Source organism: Aotus nancymaae, unplaced genomic scaffold (assembly GCF_030222135.1).
Source record: "Aotus nancymaae isolate 86718 unplaced genomic scaffold, 86718_ANA_hifiasm-v0.15.2.pri h1tg000011l, whole genome shotgun sequence".
Lineage (NCBI taxonomy): Eukaryota > Metazoa > Chordata > Mammalia > Primates > Aotidae > Aotus > Aotus nancymaae.
Window position 1 is genome coordinate 64587041 of NW_026988422.1, and position 16866 is coordinate 64603906.

A 16866-nucleotide genomic window follows, 5' to 3' on the forward strand; every position below is an offset into this window, starting at 1 on the left:
ATCAGCAGTAGCAAAATAGAGAGAAAAAATATCTGGTATAAAGCTATGTCAGCTAAAAGTCATGATGAAGAGCAGAGGACAGTTTTCCACCAAATTCAGGGAAATTGTTGTGTGTCTATGTGAAAGGACTATTCATACAGTAACAGTGGTAAGTAGAAATGGACAGTGGAAGTCAGGAGACCTTCCAGAAGTCCTAAGCATCTTAGCAAGGCACTTAATCATTCCATGCCTTACCTTTTGCACCAATTAAAGGAAAACCTTAAGATGGTCCTGTCCTATTTCAGAAACTGTTGGGAAGACCAAGGACATCATTGCTCGAATGTTCATGGAACTCTTCCTTATTCAGGGACAATCTTCCCCATTCAGCAGAGCAAGACTATGGGAGGTTATCGTTTGTCAGATATTTTGAAGGACACAAATTTATTATGCAGGGATTTTGAAAGAATTTGGCTATGAAAACAAAGCAACGCAAATGAAATATTTAATTTAAACGTACCTACACCCATCCTTTTCTTCTTCTATTTTGTAGCAATACGAGTCCTCCACCTGCATCCATGTTCTTGTGGTTTCCTCACCCTACTTTACTTTTTCCTCCCTCTCCTACTCTCTCAGATGCTTTTTCACAGCTATCTAAACACGCTCAAGTGTCTTTCCTCTAAAAAAAATTTCACTCCATAGTTCTCACATCTGCGTCCACCTACCACTCCTTCCCTGCTTTTATCCTTCCCTTCACAGCTAAATGTTCATAAGGAGTTTTCTCATGTTGCTCTTCTGATTTTCTTTTTTACTTCCCATTCACCATTTAGCTTAGTGCAATCTGGCTTTTGCCCCCATTACTCAATTGAAAAAGGTCTTGCCAAAGTCAAGTTAACAACCTTTGTTGCAAAATCCAAAGGACATTTTTAGATCCTTTCCTAAGTTGACTGCTCGGAAGCTTTTGTCACTGCTGAATGCTTCCCTTGGTTTTCTGCACATCACACTCCCTGATTGCCTGGTGCCTTAGTTCAGGTCTTCTGAGCAGCACAGGAGGCAGGGCCACTGTCACACAGTGGGGAGGACACTGAGTTGGTGAGGTGTGCCAACTGCACTCCTCTCAGCTTAACAGCAAGTGCATTCTGTAAGGGAGCCCTCACTTCCATAACAGTCACAGCCCATCTCTTGCACGATATAGATCTGCTTCTCCACACACATTTGGGGAACAGATTATCCAGGATTCCAGTGGGCCTGTCTTCCTGAGGGGAAGCTTAGAATAGGCCTAGTCCCCATCACTTTGGGAGGCCAAGATGGGAGGATCACCTGAGGTCAGGAGTTCGAGACCAGCCTGGCCAACACGGTGAAACCCCATCTCTACTAAAAATACAAAAATTAGCTGGGTGTGGTGGTGGACACCTTTAATCTCAGGTACTCAGGAGGCTGAGACAGGAGAATTGCTCGAAGCTGGGAGGCGGAGGTTGCAGTGAGCTGAGATCATGCCACTGTGCTCCAGTCTGGGCAACAAACAGCAAAACTCCATCAAGAAGGAGAAGGAGAAGGAGAAGGAAGAAGAAGAAGAGGAAGAGGAGGAGGAGGAGGAGGAGGAGGAGGAGGAAACTTAGGGAGTAGTCTGACCCCTGTTGCTGCAGCTGGTCTATCTTGGACCACAACTGGTACTTATCATCTCTTTTCTACTATTCATTTTAAATTCCCCCTCAGCTTTCACCTCTCCTGGTCTTGATGACTTATCTGCTGATATAATCAAAGCTTTCAGTTTTGAGGGCTTTGAACTCATAGTAACCATACTTTTCTTAGGCTGGGATTATTGCACTTGTTCATCTGCAGTCACAATTGAGCAAGTATGTCCAACTGGATCATCTGAGTTCCACATATATTTCTCCCTGTCCTCATTGTGAAACAGCAGCCCTACCTCTTCCTCCTGATCAGGGGCAGTTACTCCTAACAACATACTGACTCCTCCTTCAGCCTGCTGGTCTCTGTATACAAGAAGTCCTGAATGTCCAAGTGGCAGTCATAGCTTGAGTTCTCCACAGAGCCTAGTGTTATAGGAAGAGGAAACACAGACTCTTTCAGTGAATCATTAAATTTGACAAGTGGACTCTCTCCTGCTTCTGCCCAGAGGTTCCCAGACCAAAACATCCATGTAGAGTTTTGTAATTCAGTGACTAGCCTGCATGATGATACCCCACCATGGCAGATGCCATGATTTAGGCAATCGCCTTCAAATTGGCACTCCACTTGTGCCTTTGATGGGCTATTCCATTGCTCCACAGAGCTACCTGCCTCCGGATTATGTGGTATGTGATATAACCATAGGATCCCATGGTCACAAGCTCACTCATCTCCTCCTCTGTGAAATGTGTCTCTCCTGGTCAGATGCTATGTTATATGGAATTCTATGTCTGTGGGTCACTTTCAAGTCCTCCAGCTAGTAGTGCTGCCTGGGACTTTGTAGGTAAGAAAGACAAACAGTTACCTAGAATAAATGTTTACTACCATGACAATAAGCCACTGGCCCTTCCAGGAAGAAATTGCTCAACGTGTCATGAAGTGGCCACATGATCTCCTGAAGAAAGTGCCACATTGATGTCTGCTGCTAACCAGCTGGGCTTTCAATGGGGGTGGTGGTGGCCAGATCAGCCTTTGTAAGTGTGAGTCCATGCTTTTGGCCCATGTGTAGCCTATATCTCTGCCACTGTGGCCACCCTGTTAATATACTAATTGTGCTAGTTCTGTGGTGGCCAATGACAAATATTGGCTAATGTCAACTGATCAAATCATTTTGTCTTGGTTAGTCAATGCCTTTTCTATGGTGACTGCTTTCTGGTGGTCACTAATATGTGATACAAAGATCTTCACATTTCATGCCTACTTCTATATATACATCCTCCAGTGTCTATTCCAGACTTCCTTCTATGAAATCTTCTAGACTTTTTCTTCCCAGGCCTTCAACCAGCTAGCTGGCCACTCCATTTGCTCACAGGTTCATATATATTCTTACCTTGAGACACTTTTCCTTGATATCTACCTATTGGGAAGACTTTTCCCTTGCCACTGTCATGTAAGGCCACTTCTAAGTGCAGCTGATGTCTGTTTTTGGCGAATATAACTGAAATCCACATACTAATCCAACTGATCCCTTAACCAAGCTCTAGATTTTTTCTCTCCTTTTAGCTGCTGCTCTGGGACACCTCATATCATAGGTGTGGACCAAGGGAGAGGCACCGCTGCAATCTTAGTAGGTGGGTTGGGGATCTGGGCTACCTGCTCATGGAGTTGACTTGTGCTTTGTTGCACTGCTCAGGTTTGATCCCTGGTATATCACTTTCCACTAGACAAATTGCTGCTGAGTCTGCCTGACATTCTGACTTAATGTGTTCTACAGAGCTCAGCTCACAAGGGGCAGTTTAGAATGCATAGTTACTAGTTTCTATGGTCAAATATTCAGTCTCAAACAGGGCTCAGTAGCATACCAAGAGATGTTTTTCTGCACTGCAGATAGTGTGGCCTCACTCTAGAACTCCAGGTCACTGGATTTTGATTCTTCTATGAAGGTTTGCCATAAACTCCATACCACACTATCTCTTTTTTCACTATTCACTCCTCCAACACAGTAGAGTCTATTAGATCATATGGCCCAAGAGACAAGGCTGCTTGTACCACAGCCTGGAGCTGCAAAGTCCTGCTCAGGTCCTATTCCAAGTTGTCAGACTTCCATGTAAACTGATACATAGGCAAAGCAATCTTTATACAGTATTCTATTCAATGAATAAATCACAGCTTATTTGTCCATTTTCTTAGATATAAACAAAAGCATAACTCTTAACTGTAACTTCTGAGTTCAGTCTTCAGCTCTTTCTAATATCCCTCTGGACCAGATACAGGCCTTCTCACTCAGTGTTCAATTGTTTGTCAGTTGCTCTCAACTTTATCTCAGCATTAGCTGTCTGTAGTAGCTTCAAGCTTAATAAACTTCAGCTAATTCCTTCATCCTTATATTCATAGGTTTCCTTCTTCTTCCTTGCCTCTTCCTCAGCAACAACCCTCCAACACAAAACACACACACACACACACACACACACACACACACACACTCTCTCTCTCTCTCTCTCTCTCTCTCTCTCTAACACACTTTTCTAAAGCATGAACATTGCATAAGCCAGGGAAGTTCTCTCACAGAGCTTTCTTCCAAGCCACAATTGATTAAAGTTTTTACTTATTGGGCTGCCACTTTGTGCCAGGGACTATCTGCGCCCCCTGGGCCACCCAGAATGAGATCCTCATTACCAGCTGACAGGAAGTGATCTGCTCCCCAAACCCCATTTTACCTCCTGCTTTCTCAGACCAATTCCAGTACCAACTGTATCAGTTCAGTTATTCTGGGGAGCAGATGCTGAGACAGAGTTAGGAGTACAAGTGGTTCATTGAAAGATAACATCTGTGAAAAATAAAGGGGGAGAGCCCCAGACTGTGCTACAGATCTGACAGAGTCTTGGCTAAACCAATGGGGATCTCTAGAGCAAAGACTGCCTGTTAGAGGAACCCACATTGGGCATAGAAGCCAGGCTATAGCACTGCTGCCACGCTCATCCCTGAGCTGTAGGCTTCCCAGGAAGAGTACAGCCTTGCTTAAAACATGGTGACAGTTCCTACAGGTGGTGCAGATGGAGGCTGGCAGCCAGCTGCCTCCTGACAGTTACACAGAAAGCTGTTTCCTGGAGGGAGATCTGAGTATTGCATCTCTGTGGCTGCCATACCCATTTTCTTTTTCATCTTCTCTGTCTGCACATCTTAGCCTTTCTGCACCAGCTTCTCTTCTTTCTCTACCTATCATTTAAATGATGCTGGATGGTTTTTAGGTTCTTATCTCATGCCACACTTCCCCAGCCTCACCTACTCCCATTCATACATCTAATGCGATTCTAACAAATTTGAATTTCAGATCTCTAAGCCAGGTCTCTTTTCTGAGCACTAAACTTATTTCATCCAATTGCCCAGTTAAATATCATACAGACTCCTTACATTTAACATTTCCAAAGCTGACCTTATTATCTTCTTGGCCAAAACTATCTGCATACCCACCTCAGTGAATGGATCCACCAATTACCCAGATGCTCAAAACAGACAGCATAGTCATCTGTAACAACATGGATGAACCTGGAGGACATCATGTTATGTGAAATCGGCCAGACACAGAAAGACAAATACTGCATGATTTCACTCAAATATGGAGTCTAAAAACATTGATCTCATAGAAGCAGAGAGTAGTAGTAGCACAAGCTCGTCCTTTTTATGGGAACATTCTTTATTTCCAATCTTTTTTTTCTATAATTAACCCTTTCCCATCCTTGACTTTTCAAAATTATAATACATATGAAAGCACAAAAATAGCAATACAGATACCTATGTGCTACCATCAAAATTAACCAGAAGTTAAATTTGGTTTGGATGAATTTCGGTAAAAATTTATCAGAATCTTCTGGTTTTGCTAGTTTCCCTCCACTTCAGTCAATTCTATTATTTCAGCCACCTTGAACTATTTTTGTATTCTAGAATGTGCCATTCACTCTGCTGCTCTTATTGCTTGCACAAGCTATTCCTTTTTATGGGAACATTCTTTATTATTGAGTGGTTACCAAAGGCTGTATGGAGAGTAAGAGGAGGAAGAAATGGGGAGAGGTCGGTCAACAGGTATAAAGTTACAGTTAGGTAGGAGGAATAAATTCTGATGTTCTATTGCACAGTAGGGTGACTATGTTAACAATAATGTTTTGTGTATTTCCAAATAGCTAGAAGAGAGAACATTGAATGTTATCGCCACAAAGAAATGATAAATGTTTGGGGTAATGGATTTGCAAATTACTCTGATTTGATCATTACACAATGTATACATATATCAAAACAGTATACTGTACTGCGCTAACTAAAAATAAGAGAAAACTAAAAATGTAAAATCAGTATTTCAAGACAAAGAAAAACAGACACATAGGATCATTCTTGATACTTTCTTCTCACTCATCCCTAATATCAAATCCATTATCAACTATGACTAGTCTAAATAGCTCTGGAATCTGTCTCCGTTTCATTTGTTTTACTGCCCTCTGAGTTCTCGCCACTAACATTTTTTTTCCACTTGCATGGAAATGGAGTTTCTTTTGTTCTCGCTAAACACAGCGATCAGGGTGATCAGCCTGTACTGCAGATGGGGTCTTGATCTCCTGAGGAAAATACATTACTGGCTTCCATTGCTCTTCGGAAAATTTCAGACTCTTCACATGGTTTATGCAGGTCCCATGACCTGGCCCTGCTTGCTTCTCTTTTCAGGCAGATCTTTTACTGGTCCCTCCACTTCAGTCACTTCTATTATTTCAGCCACTGAACTATTTTTATATTCTAGAATGTGCCATTCACTCTGGGCTGCTCTTATTGCTTGCACAAGCTATTCCTTTTTATGGGAACATTCTTTATTTTCAGTCTTTTTTTTTTTTTTTCCCCCATAATTAACCCTTTCCCGTCCTTGACTTTTCAAAATTATAGTACATATGAAAGCAAAAAAATAGCAATACAGATAACTATGTGCTACCATAAAAATTAACCAGAAGTTAACAATTTGCTTTATTTAACTTAGCTTTCTCTTTTATTTTTTAAATAAATAAAATGTTACTGAAACAGCTACAGCTCGGCCACTATCCGCTTTTTCCTTTTCTCCCCATGCAGGGATTAAGATATAATTCTATTGTTTTCTACGCTCTCTTGCTGTTAAGAAATCTGCCACCAGCTAAGTTATCTTTCTCTTGATGCTTTCATCTTTGACTTTTATTTGCTTTTAAGGTCTCTTTGTCTTTAATGTTTAACAGTTTTACTGTAATGTGTGTAGATACTGACGAATTTTTATTTACCTTGCTTTGAACTCATTGTTCTATTTTGAATGAGAAGTTCTTAGCCATTATATCTTTAAAACTGTCTCTCCTAATTTTCTCTGTTCTTTTCTCATGTGAGTCCAATTATTAGATATAGCTTGGATCATCTATCCTTCATTCTTATCATTCAACTTCTCTTTTGTGTTTTCTAATATGATATCTCTCTGTGCTACATTTTATCTAATTTCTTAGCTTTATGTACATTTCCAGGTCTCTGTTCTTCAGCTAACTACTCATCTGTCTATTCAATTTCTGTTATATTTCAGTTGTCTACTCTGTTTCATGTATCTGTTCATTTTTGTGGTTTTGATCATGTCTTTTATGTCTTAAATTATTTCAAATAAACTTATTTTATAGTCACTGTGAAATTATTCTATTTTCTGTAATTCTTGGGGGTGTCAGTTTGCTAATTGTGAGATCTTACTGCCTCTTTCATGGCAAATTGTTACCCTTTTATAATTTTGGATTATAAACTCATTTATCATTGGAAAAAATGGTTTGTAGGGTGTTCCACATTTGTTTCCAGCAATGCCATCAGGGATTTCACTACTCAGGAACATATTTTATGATATAGTTTCTCAGCTTGGGAGGTGTCTCAGCCATCCAGTAGTTTAAATGCCAACCAAAACACAGTTTATGGGCAGGTGCATGGTTCCAGATTCTCAAGAAGCTTTTTAAAAAAAAAAAAAATAGAGTATTGAGTTTGATGCAGTGGCAGGGGCAGGGGCGGGTTGCCTCTTTGCCATTCAGATTGTGGGGAAAGCAGTGGGAATCCAAGTGAGAAGCAGCCAAAGGGGAGCAGAGGAGAGGATGGGGAGGCTGACGAGCTGGGCCCTGAGCTTGTGAAGGGTGTGACTCTTCTCTAGTGGCAAGGACTCTTCTTTTGCGGGAAGGATAGCATCTCTTGAGGCCACTGCTGTATGAGCAGGCTAACATAGGTGATGATGAAGTCTGTTCCTTTCTAGGTTCCTGTAGAGATCTGTAGGTAGTTGTTCACTAAGAAGTTAATTAAGAAAGAGAACAAAAACTATTCATTTGGATCTAAGGTCTGTCTCCACTGGTGGCTGTGGTGGCTTTGGATTGTTGGAAGACCATCACCTTCAACAGGTCTGCACTTAGGAACAATCATCCTTCCCTAGCCCGAGTACGCTTCTGCCCTCTGTATTATTGACAGAGGCTGTATGTTTGGAAAGAGAACGCAGTAACTACTGAACTGACAGTTGGCTCTAACTCTTGCTACCAAGTTTTTCTCTGACCCAGTGAAAGAGTGTTAAGACATCAACCTAGGATACATTGAGAACCAAAGCCAAGATGGGACAGGGCCATATAACCGGGCTTCAACCATGACTGGGACTAAGAATAAGACAAGAGCCCAAGACAAAACTGGAAAAAAAAAAGGCTATTGTACAAGCTAAAGCTGGAGCAGACAGGGAGTCTACTGGTGTGGTTAGGCTTATAGCCAAGACCCAGGCCAAAACAAAAGATGAGGCAGGGTCTCAGACCGATGCTGTGGCAGAGATGAAGGCAGTGTCTAAGAACAAGGTTGTTGCTGTGATGAAGGAAGGAGCTTTGTGAAAGCCTAAGGCCCTGGGCAAAGTCACTGGAGTTTTCAGTCTCAAGGCTGGGAACGAGTCCGCCAGCTCATTATGTAAAAATGAGGCTGGTATTGATGCCTGGGTCTGGGCTGTGGAAGAGGCCACTATCAACTCCCGGTTCTGGAATGGACAAGAGGCTGGTAATCATTTCAGTGCTAAGAATGATAAACTTGAAATTGGTGCCCAGGTCTGTGCTGAAAAGTTGGAGCCTGTGGCTGGGGCCAGTTGCAAACCTAGGTCAGGGTCTGAGGAAGAGAATGTTATTGGGAACTGGTTTTGGGAAGGAGATGATGCTAGTTTTGACTCTAATCCTAAACCTGTGAGCAGGACAGTCAGGCCTCAGCCTGTGGATGAAATTAATGGAAAAAAATATAGGCCCAAGAACTGGTCTGAGGTAACTATCTGGCCCAAAGCCCCTGCTGTAACTCCAGCGGTGTTAGGACTAGATCCCAGGCACCATCTGAGGCGAGCCCTCCTCCATATATTGTTCTGGCCTCAGCTGAAGAAAATGCCTATTTTTTGCCTGCGGCAACAGCCTGCCCTTCTAAGAACACATACTCATGCTCACAGCCTATCCCTGGGTGTCCCTGGTTCTGACCCTTGCATGCAGACCAGAGATGAGATTAGACACTAAATCAGGATCAGGGAGGTAAATGGGATTAAGCCATTAGCTTGCCCTTGCAAAATGCAATGCTATATGGATCCTGAGGAATTTGAAAAACTTATTATCTTACTTAAGTCAACTACTGATCCTTTTCTTCATAAAATAGCACAGATTGCCATGGGTATCATACTGTTCACCCATTTGCCCTAGAATTTATTAATAAAATGGTGTAGTGACACTTATTGAAAGCTTGCTCAGTTTTCCTTCCCCAGAAATGAGAAAACTATTAATTTTCTTATTAGTAATTACTCTGAATCCTCCTTCTGGGGATGAAGGACAATACAAAATTGAATTACATGTTAAGCATATGTGTAAAGACACCATGTCATTTCCTTTGAACTCACCAGATTAAAGTTACTAGGACAGGTGACTACTGATTTTGTCCATCACTACATTGTTGCCAGGGACATTTCAGAGCTTTTTCATTTGCCATCCTCAGGAAAGAGCAAAACCAGGAATCTTGTTGTGAAAGTACTTTTAAATATGTCTGAACATCCAACTACGATCAATATGAAGGCATTGGCAGCGTCAAAATTCATCTTTAACCATAAAGAGGCAAAGGCCAATCTTGTTAGTGGTGTGGCCATATTTATAAAGGCGTGTATCAGAGAGGGCTCAATTGTAGTTGTCGATACACTCATGGGCATTTTCAGGGAATTTAAAGGGATTATTGAAACAATGTAAATGAGCCAGAGATAGAACACTTTGAACCATCTCCAAATTGTAGCAGGCTATACGTTCTCAAAGAGCTTTGCATCATGTTTTGGTTACTACAGTGTACAAGTTGTACATTGCATCTTTAACACAAAATTACCTGTGACAGGCTCTAGGTTTGAGCTAAACTATTTTGGGGGTATCAGATGAATATTAAATCTTGGGCTGAAAATGTTTGTTGATTTTTATCTTAACTAGATTTGCATATTTTTAACATTTTATTTAAGATAGTGAGCCAGTTCATTGTAAGAAGGCTAACTTGTTCATTAGTATCTGCTTAGATTCATCTATGGCTTAAAATAGCAAAAAAGAAAACATCCTTGAATTTGTAATCTAGTTATAGAAGTAAGTCATACACACATACAAAGATAACTAACAGTACCTAGAGAGAGAGAGAGAGAAAGAGAGAGAGAGAGAACGTGTGTGTGTGTGTGTGTGCACGTGCACGCTTATGGCCAAATGTGTACTCTCTACATAAAGGAGGCAGGGGTTTTTATAGGCTGTTTAATGTAAGAGAAACTAGTATTTTTCTCCTATTCCAGCTGTATCAGATACTCATTCCACAACACAGAAATGACCCAGAATCTCAGAAAAAAATTATTTGTTCAATTTTAATTTTGTTTCTACATTTATAACTCTTAAATTGTCAGGCTGTTTTATTTGTCAAAGTCATCTCACAAAAGAGAAACGGGGAAACATTTTGTGAGTGCCTATTGTATGTCAGACACTGTGTTGCCACCATATTTCACAAGGTTATTTTTTCCGTCTTCTCACAGTGATCCTGTGAGCTAGGTACTTGTGTTTTTATTAGAACTCATTATTCTGGGTACCCTCCAATGAGGATGAGGGGGTAAATCCTTTTTCCTAGATTCCACCACAGCAGGCAGGTGGCATAGCTGTTTTGTCTGACACCAGAACCCATCTCACCACACTACTTTACAGTCCTCCTGAAGGACATTTTGAGTGTTGCCCTTTAAATATCAGAGACTGCTTTTAATGGTTTAATTTTGCAATTGATGATGTTCATGCCAGGTGTTACAATCCTTAACTTCCTCCAAATGCATGTGTCCATTAGACATTTGGCTACATCTGGCTAAAGGTCAGGAGAAAAGTCTGAGATGAATAGATGGATTTTATCTGACAGTGTCAGAAATAGTAGCTGCTCCAAACTCTGTTCAGTGAGTAAGATGGAGAATCGGAGTCATCAGCAAGGGGAACTTTTAGATGTCCTTTGTATCTTTTTCTACCCATTTGTATTTTTTATTTCCCAAGGAGCTGAAATCATTCTGCACATTGTTTTATACCCTGAATTTAATTGCTTTCTTCCTCCTTGCAAAATCATGCCTTGATTTTTTTTTTGGTACTATTTATGACTTACTCTCCTATGTGTCATATGAAAGGCCAAAGGGCTTTGTCTTTTACTAGTGGGCAAGCCTAGGCATTTCTGCATCTGTACCAGCTAGCACGACAGAATAAACTTAATTGGAGAAATTGAGACCCAGAATTGCAGCTTCAACAATACAAAACAGGAAAGCTAGAAGAGGCTGTTGTGTCAAGCTACAAGATAGTGATTCGTGGGTGTTGGTATGGACCAGAAAGCATTCCCAGGACGTTTAGGCTGTGGATTAGTTCTCTAAGACTGATGGTGGGAATTGTAATCCCTGGTCTGAGCTGAAATGAAAGTTTCTATGTGTGAAAATACATAGTAATATGTTTTGAGGTTTTCTGACAGTTAAGAAACTAAAACAAGATCATACTATAAATATGAGTGTAACTTGCATCCCCCCCAGTTGTATATTGTAAACATCTTTGCATGTCAAAAAATATGCCTCTACAACAACAACAACTACAAAATAGAATGTTTACAAGTGATATACAAGCTTTGGTTAGTGGGAAGATCTTTGCTGACTCACATTCTCACTAAATGTATAGCATTTTGACATTCCTAATTTTGTAGCAATATCTTAATTCCAACTCTGCCTGTCACATGGGCTAACATCTCTTCTTACCTAGTATCAGCATTAAAATCCAAACTCCCAGGATCCTGAGACTGGTGATTCCTTCTCCATCATCATCTTTCTACTTCTTGAGCACTCACAGAGCTTGTTACTCTGTTTTCAGTTCTTTTGCAATATCTGGGGTGTTCGTATATTTCTAGAGAGTTCAGCTATTCGTTTGAAATAATTGTTATGTTTTATCTAACATTTATAAGTGGTCAGAGTGGGAAGGTTTGGGGATGATGTAGACTTCCAGGAAGTCTTCATCTTCCAGTTCCAGATATTTATTGTTTTGAGGACTATATTGGGTACTGAAGAGGGTTGGTAAAACATAAATATAGATAGATAGATAGATCCTACACTATTAACTTCACAATATAAATTAGACATCAGTTTCTCCAGGAGGATTTCTCTAACTTTTCTCAAACCTCAAAATTAGCTATTATACATAGCTAACTCACTGTATATTTCCTCATTCTATCTTTTTTTTTTTTTTTTTGAGGCAGAGTTTCGCTCTTGTTGCCCAGGCTGAAGTGTAATGGTGCAGTCTTGGCTCACTGTAACCTCTGCCTCCTGGGTTCAAGCAATTCTCCTGCCTCAGGCTTTCAGGTAGCTGGGACTACAGGCACCCACCACCACTCCAGGCTAATTTTTTCATTTTTAGTAGAGATGAAGTTTCACCATGTTAGCCAGGCATGTCTCAAATACTTAACCTCAGGTGATCCCCCCTCCTCGGCCTCCCAAAGTGCTGGGATTACAGGCGTGAGCCACCACTCCCGGCCTCATTCTATCATTCTATCACACTATTTTAATTATATGTTAATTTGTCAGTATCACCTTCAAGATTATAAGCTCTGAGAAAATGGCAAAGCATGTCCTTCTGATTAGTTATTTCACAGTGCCTTGTACAAAGTCCACCACACTGCAGAAACAAGATTATTATTGCCGAACACAGTTGTTTCAGAAAGTACTTGAGAATTTTCAGTGTCTTTTAAGAAAATTCAATTATAAGCCTGTTTTTCCCAACATTCATGCACTATCCACCTTTCCTTTTTCTCAAGTTTGTTCTTCTCTGTATGTAAATTCTCTCAAGCCTCCTCTATCCTTAAAAACAAAGAAAAAGAAGGAAACAGTAACACCTCCCCTAGTTTCCTGGATCTAAAGATTGCATTCTATATCTCTTTCTGTCAAATATTACAATTTGCCATTCCTGCACTTAAAGGTTTTTTTTTAAAAGCCAGGCAAAGCAATCCTGATGCTTCCTAGATGCCAGTTCCATAGGAATATTGGTCCCCCATGAGGCAATTTCCTAAAGCACTCTGGCTCTTACCTGATGTCTGCATTTATGACTCCTGGCTGATTTGATTATTTCCTGGTGACTCCCTGAACCCTTTGCTTCTTTCTGTCCTTCGACCCTAGTTCAATTTTCTTACATTAATTATGTTTTAGGCATTAATTATGTTTTAAGCTTCATTCAAGTCTTATGCTGCATCCCACACTTTTTAAAAAATTAAAAAATAAAACCTTGTTATTGCATTCCATGCTTTTAATTGACAGCTCAGTTCACTTGGGATTCCTCCACCAGGTCATACAGCTCTGAAAGCTCTCTATTGCCCCCTTCTGGTAGCTGGCAGACTAGTACCTCAATTAGCTTACATTATCAAGGCTAACCTTGTTGCTTGATGTTGCTATGCCTCATATACTAGTATCGTCCTTTCTTTCTTATATTCTTCATTGACCCTGTTTCTTCATCATCTATTTATTCCTCATTCCTTTCAGACTGAATTCTGCTGCCTCAGCCTTCTATCAAAACTTGCCATCGATGGCATGATCTCTGTATATAAAAATATTGCCCTTCCCTTTCCTACTTAGCCATAACACCTTTATTCTAAGAACTTGAAGTTCCATTAGAAGTTATCTACTCTAGGAGTCTTCAAATTTGACAATAGATTAAAATTACTGGGAGAACTTAACAATATTGTTTCCTGGGCCCCATTCCTGAAAATTCTCACCTTTTAGGTCTGAGATAGAGGTCTCTTCTGACCTATTGTCAGCATTAAAATACAAACTCCCATTTAAACTTTAATTTAAATGTATTTATTCAGTTAGGTAGGTAAATCACGCATTGGGTAAAAATTTAAACAATACTTCAATCCACTCTTTCTGTATAAGTCTGTTCTTACAAGCTATAGAGAAATACCTGAGACTGGGTAATTTATAAAGAAAAGAGGTTTATTTGGCACAGATTTCTGCAACCTGTACGGAAAGCATGATGCCAGCATCTACTTGGCTTCTGAGGAAGCCTCAGAAACTTACAATTGTGGTAGAAGGGGAAGGGGAAGTAGGCCTGCAGGAAGAGGGCACAAACTTTTAAATGACCAGATCTCATGAGAGCTCACTCACTATCATGAGAACAGCACTGCATATGACACATAGGACATCTGCATCCCATGATCTAATCACCTCCCACTAGGCCCCACCTCCAACAATGAGGATTGCAATTTGACCTGAGATTTAGGCAGGGACACAGATCCAAATCATATCACTTACCCTTAATTTCCTTAAATTTCCTCTCCTAAGGCAATTATTGTTAACAGTTTCCTGACAATACATGTAGAAACAAATTCTGTATTTTAAATACATGTCTCAACTGATTTCAATGCATTTGGTCCACTAAGCTTGAGGAGTCTCTGATTTGATTTAACCCTCTCATCTTCCTTGAAATTCTTTCATCCCTTGACATCCTTTATACTGTTTGTCAAATATCTCTGATAGTTTGACTCTGTCTTCTTGGCCCATGCCTCCTGCTTTTCCTGACTGTTTAGTGTGGTAATTCCCCCAAAACACTCCCCTTGATCTTCTTTTCTGTTTATATTTTCTTTCTTGACACATCCCTCCAGACCTATGAGTTACTCACAGAATATACTCATATCTCAATCACTTGCTCCAACATCTCAAGCTAGCCACATGCCAGTACTTTTTCTACTGGTTAGACATTTCTGCCTAGGTGTCTGGGAGCACCTCAGACTCAGCATCCAAAACAAACTCACCTTTCTGTTAACAAAACTGCTTGTGCTTCTCTCTTTCTCGTACTTACAGTCTCCTGTCATCATTGACTCCTCCTCTCCCCGTTTTATGTTGATTGCACCTTGAACGCCCCACACTTCCCTTCCCTCCAGTTCAGTTGCATTTGTTACAACATTTTTTACACTAGTTTCACTCGTGATTCCCATTTCCCTGCCTACTACTCATAAGCCCCTTGAGGATTCTTGAGGGCAGCAACTATATTTTCCTTATTTCTCTATGTTTCTTTATTTCTTTATGTTCTGAGCACCTTGCTTACTCTCTAACAGTAGGTGTTCCATAGATACGTTGGGTCAATGAATGCTCATTAAAGCTCAAATTTTTAACATGGCAGACAACATCTTCCATTTCTACTTTACCAACCTCTTTAATTTAGATAGCTTAATTTACCCCTTGCTTCAACCAAACTGGACTATTCACAGCTCTCCTGAATGCACATTGCAATCTTCCTTTTCCACTTGTTTTTTGTTTATTTTTTGTTTTTGTTTTTATACTTTAAGTTCTGAGGTACATGTGCAGAACGTGCAGGTTGGTTATATAGTATACACGTGCCATGGTGGTTTGCTGCATCCATCCCCCTGTCATCTACATTAGGTATTTCTCCTAATGTTAGCCCTCTGCAATCCCCCAACTCTTTCTGCTTGAAATGCTCATCTGCTCCCTGCGTATCGAAATCCTATAAATCCTCCAAGTCTCACAGCAAAAGCCTCGTTCTTCCCAAAAGCTTCCCAGATCTCTAAGTCCTGGGTTCCCACAGCATGTGGATTGCACTTTAGTCTTACTTCTATTTGACTAAATTTATAAAATTATAGGGTTTTAGTTGTGGAAGACATTTTAGAAGTTATTTAAGACAACCCTGTATTTTATAACTAAAGGAACTGAGATCCAGAAAGAGTAAATGTCTTGCTTAAGATTAAATATCAGCCAGTGACCAATGGAGCCAGACCTAGAACCCAACTCTTCTGAATTTTTTTCCAGAGCTACGCTGCCTATGCAATTGTTTTCGCTTCTCTTCTAGACCATTAATGCCAAAGACGAAGGATTAAATGTTATTTGGCTCTAATTCCCTTATAATATCCAGTACAGCGCCTTTCATATAGTAGGTTCACAAGAGCTACACTGTATTGAAATGAACATTTAATGTACGGTTAATATAGATCTTTTCAGCCAGAGTTCCTGGAAAACAGAGTGTGAGGCTAAGATTACTTGCTGAGGTGAGGTAAGGAGAAAGAAGTCAGGAAGGGCTAAGGGGCAATGCAGTGGCTGCTGCTTCCCAGGGAATCTGGAAACCCAGCAGGTAATGTGGCAAGTGGATCTGCACATCCGAGCAAGGGATCTGTGGACAAGCTGTATGGATCCATGCCTTGGGCATAAGAAGCAACTTACTGTTCCCATATCTTCAAATCTCTTTTTTCCCACTGATCAAAGTTAGTCACCTGCACTTCCAGTTCTGTTATCTGGCTCTTTGGAAAGCCAGATTCCATGCCCTGTGGGAAGGTTCCTGAGTTGAGTCCACAGTAGAAGAGAATGCAAATAAGATATGTCTAATCAGCAGCTCGGAGCCTATACCTATTGCTTAACCCTGTTATTTCAGATTGTTACCGTGTTGGTTTTTGAAATCCATTGATGTTGGAAACACAAAACTGGTGGTAGCTTTCTTTAAGAGACAGGCTGAAACAGATTGTTTTGTGTGTGTGTGAGGTGGAGTTTCACTCTTGTTGCACAGGCTAGAGTGCAATGGCACAGTCTCAGCTCACTGCAACCTCCGCCTCCTGGGTTCAAGCAATTCTCCTGCCTCAGATTCCCAAATAGTTGGGATTACCCAGCTATTTAGCCCACCACCACGCTCAGCTAATTTTTGTATTTTTAGTAGAGACGGGGTTTCACCATGTTGGCCA

General features: G+C 40.6%; 1 protein-coding gene and 1 pseudogene across 1 annotated transcript in view; both read left to right on the forward strand.

The window, feature by feature from the left end:
* The window catches only part of TSHR (thyroid stimulating hormone receptor), a 160722-nt gene that overhangs the window by 19351 nt on the left and 124505 nt on the right, over window positions 1-16866 (forward strand). The gene's annotated exons all lie outside the window — the stretch shown is intronic.
* Window positions 8258-9857, forward strand: LOC105734161 (G protein-coupled receptor associated sorting protein 3-like; annotated as a pseudogene).